Source organism: Lepus europaeus, chromosome 5 (assembly GCF_033115175.1).
Source record: "Lepus europaeus isolate LE1 chromosome 5, mLepTim1.pri, whole genome shotgun sequence".
Classification (NCBI taxonomy): Eukaryota; Metazoa; Chordata; class Mammalia; order Lagomorpha; family Leporidae; genus Lepus; species Lepus europaeus.
The window spans coordinates 41,385,991-41,398,033 of NC_084831.1; the positions used below are offsets into that span (position 1 = coordinate 41,385,991).

Sequence of the window (12,043 nt, forward strand, 5' to 3'; positions counted from 1 at the left end):
TACTACAGAACATGCCTGTGACTATAGACTTGTAGTTCAGGCCACCGAAGATTAGAGATGGGACACGGGCACTCCCTTGACTTGCATCCTCTGGTCTGCTTTAACACAAGCCAGGAGGAAAAGAAAGCTCGGCATCAGAAGCAATGGGTGGCAGGCCTATTAATGGCTGATCTGTACAGTGATCTGCCCTCAAGGAGACCCAACAGGCCAGTCCACTGCAGTGGCTTTCAATGTGGTAAGCCTGGGCTTCAGCAGAAGTCAGCTTGTGAAGAGCCCTGGCAGCTCTGCCAAGAGTTGGATCACTGGAAATGGACCTGCCCTGGAGTCGAAGGATGCCCAGGTCAGAGCCACAGATCTTATTGGCTCTAAGCTGAAAAGCCCTTCACTCAGCCCAACTTCCAAAGGGACCACTGCAGCTGAGGGGATGGTCAAGTAGGGTCAGCAACATTGCAGGCAGAACTGTAAATTTCTTGTTAGAGATGCCACCTGCCTTTACCTGGCCAGCTCTCCTCCCAGGCCAGCCAAGTAATGAAAGTCAACAGAGTGCCTTCCCCTAGGAGGTTCACACCTCCCTTAGGATATACCCCATGTGAAGAGATAGATAGGTCTGGGCCTCTGAATTTACAAGGCCTAAAGCCCATCAGATTATTATCAAGTCCCTTCTATCAGGTTCTATTTGCCTCTCCATCAGAAAACTTAATTGTAGCTTAGACAGCACCTTTCTTAGCTCCTCTAATAATGACTCTGTCCTTTGTTCTAGGCCCTGTCTAGTGCACTTGGGCCTCATTCCTTTGTAATCATAACCTCTACTCTACCACCAATGGCTCTACTCCCAACATGTGTGTACTGATGGTCCTCTTCCCCACTGAATGCTGTATAATTGTTCAAATCTGGTAAATGCCACTCTTAGGATCATTGGTTACTATCCTCACTCTGTCTTTTATGACCTTGTCTAAATATGATCAGAGTCGGCAAACTTGGAAGGCTTCCATAGCCTTGGCAACTCATGACGACAGCCTAGGGTGGTTACTGGCACCATAAACTAGAGTGTCAATTTGTTGGGTCAACAACAGGAGCCACTGTGCACTTGCTCCTCATGTGGGATGTCTGTCCTTAATGTGCTGTACATTGTGATTTGATGCTATAACTAGTACTCAAACAGTATGTTTCACTTTGTGTTTCTATGTGGGTGCAAACTGTTGAAATCTTTATACTAAATTGATCTTCTGTATATAAAGAGAATTGAAAATGAATCTTGATGCAAATGGAAGGGGAGAGGGAGCGGGAGAGGGGAGGGTTGCGGGTGGGAGGGAAGTTATGGGGGGGGGAAGCCATTGTAATCCATAAGCTGTACACTGGAAATTTATATTCATTAAATAAAAGTTAAAAAAAAAAAAGAATTTACATTCTTCTCAGCAGTACAAGGAACTTTCTTTAGGATTGACCACATTCTAGGTCATAAACCAAGTCTCAGCAAATTCAAAAGAATTAGAATCATACCATGCAGCTTCTCAGACCACAAAGGAATGAAATTGGAAATTAGCAACTCGGGAATCCCTAGAGCATATGCAAACACATGGAGATTGAACAACATGATCATGAAGGAACAAGGGGTCACAGAAGAAATTAAAAGAGAAATCAAAAATTTTCTGGAAGTAAATGAGGATGAAAGCACAACATACCAAAACCTATGGGATACAACAAAAGCAGTGTTAAGAAGAAAGTTTATATCAATAGGTGCGTACATCAAGAAATTGGAAAGGCAACAAATAGATGAGCTTTCAAGTCATCTCAAGGATCTAGAAAATCTGCAGCAAACCAAACCCAAACCCAGTGGGAGAAGAGAAATAATTAAAATCTGAGAAGAAATCAACAGGATTGAATCCAAAAAAACATTACAAAAAATCAGCCAAACGAGGAGCTGGTTTTTTGAAAAAATAAACAAAATTGACACCCCATTCGACCAACTAACTAAAAAAAGAAGAGAAAAGACCCAAATCAATAAATTCAGAGATGAAAAAGGAAACGTAACAACAGACACCACAGAAATAAAAAAATCATCAGAAATTACTACAAGGACTTGTATGCCAGCAAACAGGGAAATCTATCAGAAATGGACAGATTCCTAGACACATACAACCTGCCTAAATTGAGCCAGGAAGACATAGAAAACCTAAACAGACCAATAACTGACACGGAAATTGAAACAGTAATAAAGGCCCTCCCAACAAAGAAAAGCCCAGGACCAGATGGATTCACCGCTGAATTCTACCAGACATTCAAAGAAGAACTAACTCCAATTCTTCTCAAACTATTCAGAAAGATCGAAAAAGAGGGAATCCTCCCAAATTCTTTCTATGAAGCCAGCATCACCTTAATTCCTAAGCCAGAAAAAGATGCAGCATTGAAAGAGAATTACAGACCAATATCCCTGATGAACATAGATGCAAAAATACTCAATAAAATTCTGGCCAAAAGAATGCAACAACACATCAGAAAGCTCATCCACCCAGATCAAGTGGGATTTATCCCTGGTATGCAGTGATGATTCAATATTCACAAAACAATCAACGGGATACACCACATTAACAGACTTCAGAAGAAAAAACATATGATTCTCTCAATAGACGCAGAGAAAGCATTTGATAAAATACAACACCCTTTCATGATGAAAATTCTAAGCAAACTGGGTATGGAAGGAACATTCCTCAACAAAATCAAAGCAATTTCTGTGTAGGTACAAACTGATGAGGTCTTTACTAATTATATACTGAATTGATCTTCTGTATATAAAGATAATTGGAAATGAAAAAAACAACAACCTGGCGTTAAATTGGAAATGGCACAGAAAATTAATTAATTTTAAAAAAATATTATGTAGGATCTCTGTCTTTAATGTGCTGTACACTGTTATTTAATTCTATAACTAGTACTCCAACGGTATTTTTTTCACTTTGTGTTGCTATATGGGGGCAAACTGGTGAAATCTTTACCTAATATATACTAAACTGATCTTCTGTACATAAAGAGAATTGAAAATGAATCTTGATGTGAATGGAAGGGGAGAGGGAGCGGGAAAGGGGAGGGTTGCGGGCGGAAGGGAAGTTATGGGAGGGGGAAATCCATTGTAACCCATAAGCTGTACTTTGGAAATTTATATTCATTAAATAAAAGTTTAATAAATGGAAAAAAAAGAAAGAAAAAAATAAATTAAAAAAAAGAATTCTATCTATGAAATACATGAACTCTGTCCTCTTTATAGTAATAAAAATTTATAAAATATAGAGTACAAGGGGCAGTTACTTGTATGGCATTTAAAATGTCAGTTGGGAAGTCCATAATACGTATCATAGTAACTGGGTTTACATCCACTTTCTCATCCAATTCCAGCTCCCTGCTAATTATACCCTGAGAAGCAGCAGGTGATGGCACAAGAATTGGGTTCCTACCACTTATGTAGGACACAAGGATTGAGTTCCAGGTTCCCAGCTTCCCTCAACCTCTTTCAACCTTGGCTATTGTGGACATATGGGGAGTGAATCAGCAGATGAAAGATATTTCTGTCTCTCTGTCACCCTGTTTCTCAGCCTTTCAATTGAATTTGGCAGGAAGTTGAATCAAAAGCAGAGGAGCCAATACTGAAAATAGGTATTCTATTGTGGAACTGCAGGCAGCTGCCCCAGATATATGGTTCTGATTTGGACTATTCTACTGAGTATTCAGACTTTGTCTTAATTTTAAACTCAGATAATATTGCAACATATCAACTGCATGAGAAGAACCAAATGTATTACATGTTAATCTGGGTGAACGGCCTTCAAGTTAAGTGATCAAAATCATACCCATCAAACCTGGTTTCCTGCATAACCCCTAAAAGGATATTTACAAATTTTATCCTCTCATAAAGTTTGAGAATTGAAATATTTTATTAAATGGTTTAAAAATACTAATTTAATTTTTTAAAATATAAAAACATTAAAGAACTCTTTTAAAAGTATCCAACTTTTTAAAGAGTATCCAAGATTACTAAATAAAATACATTCAATGCTAATTTGCTTGATCAGAGTATTCATTTCCAAATATATGTGTATTACATATATTTAAAAATATCTCATTGTACACTTTAAATATATATCTAAGTAAGTGTATTTAACTCATTGGATACCTGCCAATATGTACGTATTTATTTTTTAAGATTTATTTATTTATTTGAAAGAGTTACACATAGAGAGAAGGAAAGGTAGATAGAGAGATCTTGCTTCTGCTGATTCACTCCCCAATTGGCCGCAATGACTGGAGCTGAGCTGATCCAATGCCAGGAGCCAGGAGCTGCTTCTTGGTCTCCCATGGGGATGCTGAGGCCCAAGGACTTGGGCCACCTTCCACTGCTTTCCCAGGTGATAGCAGAGATCTGGATCAGAAGTGGAGCAGCTAGGAGCAGCGCCCAGATGGGATCAGGCACTGCAAACGGCGGCTTTACCAACTACGTCACAGCACCAGCTCCCAATATGTATTTAAATATTTATAAACAATCTTGATTTTACATTAGCATTTTATTAGTATTTTTAAAATTTGTACTCTTATTATAGTTTCCTCATAGAATTTTATTCCAATTAATTTTTGCTTAAATGACTTACTGAACACTGTACAATACTTCTATAAAAATATCATAATTGATATTTTAATAGCTAAAAATTTTCTTTAGGGTTGGGTTCCTATAACAAACCAATCAAAACAATATAGTGAGCTCAAACATTTTACCATAAATGTGTAATTTCATGAGCTGGATTAACATTCTTATTGCTTTAAAAAATAGGATTTGCCATCAAAAAATGAAAAAAACAAAAAAGCAAGGCTAAGTGACAGAGAGGTAGAGACACTGAAAAAGATCTTATATTTACTGGTTCACTCTCCAAATGCCTACAAAAGCCAGGGTTAGGCTAGGTCATATTCAGGAGCCAGGAACTCCATCCAGATATCCCACATGAGAGTGTCAGACCCCCAAGTACTTGGGCCATCAGTGGCTGCCTCCCAGTGCATTAGCACATAGGTGGAAAGGAGGGAGAGTAGCCAAGACTTGAACTGGCACTCATGTGTTATGGACATCCCAAAGTACAGTCTTACACATTGTGCCACAATACTACCCTCCTTTTGTTCCTTTTTCAATTGACTGAAATGACACAGTGTTTCCTACTTTCTAGAACATATGTGGAAAAATCAACATAATGCAATGTAAAATCCCTTCAGGTAGTCTGTGTGTTCTTTCTGGTAAAGAATATCATCTTCTTTTTTAAAAAGATTTATTTATTTATTTATTTATTTGAAAGTCAGAGTTGTGATAGAGAGAAAGGATGGAGGAAGGGAAAGAGGAGCTGGGCCAGGTCGAAGCCAGGATCCAGGAGCTTCATCCAGGTCTTCCATGTGGGTTCAAGGGCCCAAGAACTTGGGGCCATCCTCTGCTGATCTCCCAGGCACATTAGCAAGGAACTAGATCAGAAATGGAGCAGCCAGGAATCAAACTGGTTTCAATGTAGGATACCAGTCTTGTAGGCAACAGCTTAGCCTGCTACAGCAAAACACCAGAATCAGAGTATCTTATTCGTAAACACAATGTTTTAGATCTTGAGCTGGGGTGATATTCTAAAGGTGATTCAAATAATGATGGGAAGGATAATCTTATTACATGAGTAATATGGGAGTCTCTTAACTAAGATCCTGAATGTCTCCTCTTACTTAGACACTGAGCAAATGAAATGAAAATAAAATCTCTCCCAGAATTAGACCCTGCTCTTTTCTATGAGCTCTCTCAATGTTACTCTGAATTAAAAGTATAGTACAATCCATAAAAAGGGACTAGATCAGCAAAATTCTGTATAACGAACAGGCTATAAACAATATTCAGCAATAGCTTCAGCAACAAGAATCACAGAAAGAATGGCAAAACTAGAATAAATTTCAAATATCTCATTACAAAAAATGGTATGGTGATGAATATGTTGTACACCTCAATAATCATGATTTCACAGTTAAAAATATTAAACTTTACACACAGGTTGGGAGTAGAGCCATTGGTGGTAGAGTAGAGGTTATGATCACAAAGGAATGAGGCCCACGTGCACTAGACAGGGTCTAGAACAAAGGACAGAGTCATTATTAGAGGAGCTAAGAAAGGTGCTGTCTAAGCTACAATTAAGTTTTCTGATGGAGAGGCAAATAGAACCTGACAGAAGGGGCTTGATAATAATCTGGTGGGCTTTAGGCCTTGTAAGTTAAGAGGCCCAGACCTATCTATCTCTTCACATGGGGTACATCCTAAGGGAGGTGTGAACCTCCTAGGGGAAGGCACTCTGTTGACTTTCATTACTTAGCTGGCCTGGGAGGAGAGCTGGCCAGGTAAAGGCAGGGGGCATCTCTAACAAGAAATTTACAGTTCTGCCTTCAATGTTGCTGACCCTACTTGGCTGTCCCCTCAGCTGCAGTGGTCACAATGGCTCTACTCCTAACCTGTGTGTACTGATGGTCCTCTTCCCCACTTAATGCTGTATAATTGTTCAAAATTTCTCTACAGACAAACCCCTCTACCTACAAAAGATGAATGACTTTTCTCCCAGTCTTGGCTGGAATCGGCTTTAAGCCACATCCATCAAACTGTCCCCACAAGCGTCCAGAGGCCCCCCACATTTCCTCTCCTCTATGAAATCCTCTCAATACCTGGTTAATGCCACTCTTAGGATCATTGGTTACTATTCTCACCCTGTCTTTTACATGTGCTCTCTAAGCTCTTCCTCTCCTGCTCTCTTGGTTCTTCTCTCTTGGCCCTTCTCTCCTGCATTCTCTTGGCCTCTCTTGTCTCCTCTTGTCTCTCTTCTCTCTCCTCTCTGCTCTCTCCTCTCTCTTAGCTACTCTCCTCTCTGTTTCTCTCTTAAACTCTCTTTCTCTCTCTTTCCCTTTGCTGCCCCTTCACTCTGGTCTGTTGGGTGTTCCCCAATAAACTCTTTCCCTTAAAAAAAAAAAAAAGAGGGAGGTGCCTTTCCCTGAAGGGAGGAGAGCACTTCCACTTTGACTATGACCTTGTCTAAATATGCTCAGAGTCGGCGAACTCAGAAGGCTTCCATAGCCTTGGCAACTCATGACGACAGCCTAGGGTGGTTACAAGTGCCATAAACTAGAGTGTCAATTTGTTGGGTCAACAACAGGAGTCACTGTGCACTTGCTCCTCATGTAGGATCTCTGTCCTTAATGTGCTATACATTGTGATTTAATGCTATAACTAGTACTCATACAGTATTTTTCACTTTGTGTTTCTGTGTGGGTGCAAACTGTTGAAATCTTTACTTAATGTATACTAAATTGATCTTCTGTATATAAAGATAATTGAAAATGAATCTTGATGTGAATGGAAGGGGAAAGGGAGTGGGAAAGGGGAGGGTTGTGGTGGGAGGGAAGTTATTGGGAGGGGAGCCATTGTAACCCATAAGCTGTACTTTGGAAATTTATATTCATTAAATAAAAGTTAAAAAATATTAAATTTTAAACAGAAATACATAAAGACTATGAGGAAAATAAATAGATCAGAACAGGCTTAAACACAGAAAAACTAGAACCACAAACATTTTAGTGCACTTTATTCTTCAAGTTCATGAACACTTAGAGATGAAAACTAAAATGAAAAAATAACATTTTGCTGCTTAAAGTGTGGAAGCCACCATGTAAAGATTTTACATTACCTTATATAATCCTCACAGCTATCCTATCATCTTTATTTTACAAATGGAAAATCTGAGACATAACTAAACTAACATCACATAGCTATAAAATTTAAATCAGAAGTGATTTCAAATCTCCTTCTCTTTCTACTATATCATATGGAGTTCTTTTGCTCAATCTTAGGAAAATATAAATTGAACTTATTCTACAAATTTCCCTGAAAATACAGAGAATTATAGATCTTGAAGGGCCTTAAAGCTCATTTTTCTACTCAACACTTCATACCATGTAATATGTAACAAAACTGACACATGTACCATAAAAGTTTAGAGACATATTCAATCTCATATTTTATATCTCTACTAGTATACTTGAATTTTCAATACTAATACAAAGAGAGAGAGGCATATATTGATACTTCATGAGTATCTGAAATTCAATCTCAGTACAATAACACCAAACCTAAGAAAAATAATCTCAGCTCTCTGTCCAGAATCTCTTTATTTTAATTTTTCATCAAAATGAAGGTTAATTGCAGACTCTTGTATAAGAAATGAGTTCCAATAAAAAGGGTTAGTTAGAAACTTCTAATGCCATTTCGTATCAAATCTAGGCTATCTTCAGTGGTACTACAGCAGCTATATGGCTAAATCCATGTAGTATACTAAAATCATAATTAATAAAGGTGCACAGATCTTCAAGAAAGTTGCATTTTAATAGATAAGACTAATCTCTTATGTGGAAGGTAAATAATCAGTCTCCTTCCAGCTTGAAAAAGTATGAATTCTACCACATGAACAGATAATGGCTATGTTCCTGCCACATTAGGCAGGAGACAAGCATGGCTATAAGATTCCAAGTTTGCAACAGAGACACTAAAGAGAAGATGAAATCAGTTAACTATAAGCTTGGCCTTTGGAGAACTGGATTTCAATGGCAACAAAGAAAAACAATAATGCCTCTGAGAGATATTCTCTGCTTAACAAAACTTAAGTTTTACAACCAAATAGTCTTCAACTTTGAGAAAGCAAGATTAAGTGATTTCATTGTGATAATAAGACAAAAAAGAAACTGAGTTTTAGGCAAAGAATCATGTCATCAAAATTTCAAAATGTACATTGCATTTTTTTCTTAAACTTTTTATATATTCAGGAATCTCCTTGTTTCATAAATATTTCTCTATTTTTTTCTGAGAGAACAAAGAGAGAACTCCCATCTTCTGGATCACTCCTCAAATGGCCACAGCAGCAGGGACTGGAGAGGATGAAACTGAGAGCCAGGAACCCAACAGAGGTCTCCCAGATGGGTGGCAGGAACCCAAACACCTGAGCCATCACAGCACCCTTACAAAGGCTGCATTTGCAGAAAGCTGGAGTCGGTGACCAGAGCTGTGCATTGAACCCAGATATCCCAAAGTGAGACACAGGTACCTTAACCAGCACTTTAACATCTACTCGTCCCTCCTTAACATTTTAGTGGAATTTAGCCTGAGTAAGGTACTTTAGAAACTTGATGTGGGTAGATTAAAGGATAGGGAGATCATTATTTCATCAACCAGCTCTTAACCTCTGCACTGGGATGAAGATAAAAAATATTGCTAGTTTATTTCTAATAAGATGCATACATGTGTGTGCTTCATATTCTAGTAGATATGTACAAGAAAGCAAGCACTACATTATGCTAACTAGTAAATATTAGCATTTAGTTTCTTCCAGCAACACATGAAACTCAGGACACAGGCAATGGCAAGGAGAACCCACAATGAACCATTTTAAAGTGTATAAAATCTCCCCTCAGATTTATTTCTCATTTTCTTAAGGCTAGCAGGAAAGGTCATCTTTGAGTATGAGACTAAGGATATTATATATTTTTCAATTTAAGTCAACAACTGAAGAGTTTCTAATCCATTTTCATGTTAACAACTATGAAGATTATTTTAGCAATGGCCTTTCTGCCTGTGCTGCCTACACTGAAGCTTTTCTGACCTCTAGCAAAATAATCACTAATGATATGACAAAAGTTCTGTGTGAACTGTAAACAAGCACTTGACCAGACATACGAGTGACTTCGATTCATCTGACTTAGCAGAATGCCTCATTAGTATAAGACACCATAACAGGTGCTACAAAAGAGAGAAGCAACATCTTCAGTTCCCCAGTTCTTTTAAAACTCTTTGTTAAACCTCCTCCTATTCAACAATGTGAAATCTGAAAAAAAAAAACTTCTTATAAAAAGAATACAGCCTTATTTGTAGGAAAATGACTGCAGTTATTTTAAGTTATAGTTATACTTTATTACATCAATTAACATGAACCAACAGCTGACACCAAGCACGGTGATTCCATCAATATTGTTTAAACTCTGATATGTTAATGTTAATGATGATGGATTAAGGGTAAAGGAGCTGGCATTGTGGCATAGTGGGTTAAGCTGCTTCTTGGTAGACAGTGTCCCAGCTCCTGGTTTCAGCGCAGCCCAAAAATGACAGTTACAGTCAATTGGGGAGTCAACCAACAGATGGAAGATCTCTTGCTCTCTCTTTCACTCTCTATGTCGCTGGTTTTAGATAGATAGATAGGTAGGTAGGTAGGTAGGTAGGGAAGTAGGTAGGTAGGTAGGTAGATAGTTTTTAAAAGGGTGGAGATTTGTTATAAGGTGGCAGCCAGGAGGTGGAACAAGGGGAGATGTTTAGGTCAAATATGCTCTTTGAGAGTGGATTTCACAGTAAGCTGGATCATTTGAGTCCAGTTCAGCCTAGGTTCTCTCTCTCCTTCCTTGCTCATCATGTGATTATGCCTCTACACTGGACATGAATTGCCTCCACAGACACCAGACAGCAGGGCTTCACAGTGTTGAGCAATAATCTACAAACTGGCTTACACAGAATGGCCGGCGACATTAGCTAGTGCTCGCTCAACTCTCTCTAACGGGGAAGCAGTGGACTACAAGAGACTGAACTGTATCTGCCTCTTTTTTCCAACAGAATCACATTCAACTTTCGCTCCTTTTATTCTCGTAAGAATTTCATGAAGCCTTCTCACCAAGGGTACCCACACCAGAATTTCCAGGAAGAAATAGAGTTTCTTAATGCAATTTTCCCAAATGGAGCAGCATATTGTATGGGACATATGAATTCTGACTGTTGGTACCTGTATACTCTGGATTTTCCAGAGAGTCGGGTAATCAGCCAGCCAGATCAAACCCTAGAGATTCTGATGAGGGAGCTTGACCCAGCAGTCATGGACCAGTTCTACATGAAAGATGGTGTTACTGCAAAGGACGCCACTCGTGAGAGTGGAATTTGTGACCTGATACCATGTTCTGTCATTGATGCCACACTATTCAATCCTTGTGGGTATTCAATGAATGGAATGAAATTGGATGGAACTTATTGGACTATTCACATCACTCCGGAACCAGAATTTTCTTTTTTAGCATTGAAACAAACTTAAGTCAGACCTCTTATGATGACCTGATCAGGAAAGTTGTGGAAGTCTTCAAGCCAGGAACATTTGTGACCACCTTGTTTGTTAATCACAGTTCTAAATGTCGCAGAGTGCTTTCTTCACCCCAGAAGATTGAAGGCTTTAAACATCTTGATTGCCAGAGTGCTATGTTCAACGATTACAATTTTGTTTTTACCAGTTTTGCTAAGCAGCAGTAACAACAACAGAGTTGATTAAGAAACATGAAGAAAAAACGCAAAAAGAGAACACACATAGAAGGTGGTGGCCGCTTTCTAGATGTTGACACTGGGGGCCATGTTTTCCGTAACCACCACTTTGTAGTTGCACAGAGCCCTAGATGTAATGATAGTGGAATCATTTTGAATTGTATGCATTATTATATCAAGGAGTTAGATATCTTGCATGAATGCCCTCTTCTGTGTTTAGGTATTCTATGCCACTCTTGCTGTGAAATTGAAGTGCATGTAGAGAAAAACTTTTACTATATGAAACTTTACAACACTTGTGAAAACAATTCAATTTGGTTTAGGTGCAGGTCTCGTCCAAAATTCCCCAGAGACAAGGCTTTCGTCCTCATTAGGTGTTGGCCTCAGCCTAACCATATGAGACTGTTCTATTGCTGCCAGGATTTTATGTCCAGTTACCTCCACTTTCTAGAACATATTCTCTACTAATGTTATGGAAACCAATTTCTACTTCATACAGATGTTTTTTGCAACAGCAATTAAACTTTTTCTTCATGAGTTGATTCCTCTTAAGAAAATGATTGCAGTTACTCATTTTGTGTGTTTCTATTTTAACATTATTGCTTCTTGTATTTGTACTTTAATTGATTTCTTCCCTCACCATGGTGTCTGCCCCAAACCCCC

General features: G+C 38.5%; 1 pseudogene; it reads left to right on the forward strand.

Moving 5' to 3' along the window:
- Positions 1 to 10,718: 10,718 nt before the first annotated feature.
- On the forward strand, positions 10,719 to 11,386 carry LOC133760747 (S-adenosylmethionine decarboxylase proenzyme 1-like; annotated as a pseudogene).
- Positions 11,387 to 12,043: the final 657 nt, after the last annotated feature.